The sequence below is a fragment of the Macrotis lagotis genome, chromosome 1 (genome assembly GCF_037893015.1).
Source record: "Macrotis lagotis isolate mMagLag1 chromosome 1, bilby.v1.9.chrom.fasta, whole genome shotgun sequence".
In the NCBI taxonomy this organism is placed as follows: domain Eukaryota; kingdom Metazoa; phylum Chordata; class Mammalia; order Peramelemorphia; family Peramelidae; genus Macrotis; species Macrotis lagotis.
The window spans coordinates 870,502,065-870,505,213 of NC_133658.1; the positions used below are offsets into that span (position 1 = coordinate 870,502,065).

The 3,149-nt window shown below is 41.9% G+C and overlaps 1 pseudogene; it reads right to left on the reverse strand.

Annotated features, from left to right (window-relative positions):
- Positions 1-219: 219 nt before the first annotated feature.
- Positions 220-2,406, reverse strand: LOC141491135 (heat shock cognate 71 kDa protein pseudogene; annotated as a pseudogene).
- Between the last annotated feature and the right edge of the window lie 743 nt (positions 2,407-3,149).

The following is a 3,149-nucleotide window of genomic DNA, read 5'->3' on the forward strand; positions in this document are numbered from 1 at the left end:
TTCTACTGAAAAGAACAAGTCCATCTAGGTGATCATCACCCAGTGTTCTTGTTATTGTATATAATGTTCTTCTGGTTCTGCTCTTTTCATTCAGCATCAATTCACGCAATTCTTTCCAGGCTTTTCTGAAGTCCTCATGATTTCTTATAAAATACAGAATAGTGTTTCATCACATTAACATATCCAATTATGGGCATCCCCTCAATTTCCAATTTTTTTTATAGGTGCCAATTTTAAATACTTTATTTTCCAGGACAAGAATTGCATTTCCACTTTTTTACAGTACTGATAAAGTGCAATGTTGTTCACTTCTCCCTCTGCACACATTCAAGTGTTCAGAATGCCCAGATTTATACAGTAGCTTAAATGTTACTTTTAAACTGGCTACTGCCTTAGCTAAAATTTGAGTCCTTCAATTTTTGGAAAGTTGTGTGGAATGCTCTTTCTTCTGATTTGTTTAATCAACTTCTTCAATGGTGGGTCCAGAAGAAGCACCTCCAGATGGGGCTGCTCCACACCCTGGGAACCCACCAGGCATTCCTCCTGGCATGCCTCCTGGCATTCCCCCTGCACTCTGGTACAGCTTAGTAATAATGGGGTTGCAGACCTTCTGCAATTCTTTTTGCTGATGCTCAAATTCTTCCTTCTCAGCAGTCTGGTTCTTATCCAGCCAGTTGATTATTTTCATTGCATTTGTCAAGAGTCTTCTGCTTGTCTTCATCACCAATTTTCCCTTGCATTTTTTCATCCTCTACAGTAGCCTTCATGTTGAAAGCGTAAGATTCAAGGAAATTTTGGAGGACACTCTGTCTCTCTGGTTCTCACCCTGAGCCTTGTATTTCTCAGCTTCCTGGACCATACGCTCAATGTCTTCTTTGCTCAGATGACCTTTGTCATTGGTGATGGTGATCTTGTTCTCCTTGTCTGTGCTCTTATCCACAGCAGATACATTGAGAATGCCATTTGCATCAATGTCGAATGTCACTTCAATTTGAAGAACACCCCTGGGTGCTGGAGGGATTCCTGTGAACTCAAACTTGCCAAGCGGGTTGTTATCTTTTGTCATGGCTCTTTTACCTTCATAAACCTGAATAAGCACAGCAGGCTGGTTGTCTGAATAGGTGGTAAAGGTCTGTGTCTGCTTGGTGGGAATGGTGGTATTATGTTTGATCAGAACTGTCATCACACCACCAGCAGTTTCAGTTCCAAGGGAAAGAGGAGTGACATCCAAAAGCAACAAGTCCTACACATTCTCAGACTTATCTCCTGACAGAATGGCAGGCTGGACAGCTGCACCATAGGCAACAGCCTCATCAGGATTGATACTCTTGTTGAGCTCCTTGCAGTTGAAGAAGTCTTGCAGAAGCTTCTGGATTTTGAGAATGGGAGTGGAACCATCCAACAGGAAGATGTCATGAACCTGTGATTTATCTAGCTTAGCATCTCTTAATGCCTTTTCCACAGGGTCTAGTGTGCCACGGAAAAGATCAGCATTCAGCTCCTCAAAATAGGCTCAGGTGACTGATGTGTAGAAGCCGATACCTTCATAGAGGGAGTCAATCTCAATACTGGCCTGGGTACTGGAAGAGAGGGTACATTTTGCACATTCACAAGTGGTGTGGAGACAGCGAACAGCCCTCTTGTTCTCACTGATGTCTTTCTTGTGCTTTCGCTTGAACTCAGCAATGAAATGGTTGACCATGCGGTTGTCAAAGTCCTCTCCACCCAAGTGGGTGTCCCCAGCTGTGGACTTGACCTCAAAGATGCCAACTTCAATGGTAAGAATGGAGACATCGAAAGTACCACCTCCAAGGTCAAAGATCAACACATTTCTCCCAGCACCAACTTTTTTGTCCAAGCCATAAGCAATAGCAGCAGCAGTTGGTTCATTGATGATATGGAGCACATTGAGACCAGTGATGGTTCCAGCATCATTGGTGGCCTGATGTTGGGAATCGTTGAAATAGGCAGGTACTGTGACCACAGCATTCGTGACAGTCTTCCCAAGGTAAGCTTCAGCAATTTCTTTCATCTTAGTCAAGACCATTGAAGATACCTCTTCTGGATAGAAACTTTTGGTCTTCCCTTTGTACTCCACTTGGACCTTAGGTCTGCCTGCATCATTCACCCACCGTGAAAGGCCAATGTTTCTGACTGCACAACTGTATCATCGAATCTTCGACCAATCAGATGTTTGGCATCAAACACCGTGTTGGTGGGGTTCATTACAACTTGATTCTTTGCGGCATAACCAATTAAACGTTCTGTGTCAGTGAAGGCAACGTAGCTTGGGGTGGTCCTGTTTCCTTTGTCATTGGTAATGATCTCCACTTTCCCATGTTGGAAAACTCCTACTCAGGAGTAAGTGGTGCCGAGTTCAATGCCAACTGTGGGTCCCTTCGACATGGTCACTGGGGAGTCGGAGGTCGTCGCTGACCACACTAGAGAAGAAAAAGGGCTGCTGCTGCGCTGAGCAGACCTCAATTTCCAATTTTTTTGCCACTATGGAAAGAGCTGCTATGAATAGTTTTATTCATGTAGGATTTTTATCCTTTTTCATGATCCCTTTGGGATACCTAGTAGTGATCTTGCTGGATCAATGTTTAACCCTACATTTTTTTTTATAGTTTTAGGATTCACACTAAATACTTAGGCAAAAACTCACTACTCAACAAAAACTGCTGATAAAACCAGAAAAAAATCTAGCAGGTAGTAGGCATAGACCAAGACCTCTTAGTGAAGCAATGCCAGATAAATATTTCTCTAATATTTCTCCTTCATCAATAGTACAACAAGAGAAGCTCAAAACAGGTACATGATTTAGTCATAAACAGTGATATCCTAAGACTATTGGAGGATCTGGGAAATTATATTTCTGATCTATGGACAGGGAAAGAGTTCTTGACCAAACAAAAGAGTATCCCAGGAGGTAAAAACATTAATTTTGATCACATAAAATTTAAATTTTGCACAAACAATATCAATGCATCTAAAATTAGAAGAGGAAAAATAACTCTCACCAGGAACAGAGCAATCAGTGTCTACCTAAGAATTCTAGGTAAAAGGAATTTGAGAATTGATTTACATATTCAAATTAACTTGGGGGGGGACCCTAAAATGAAGGGTTTTTTCTCCTGTGTATATGAAGC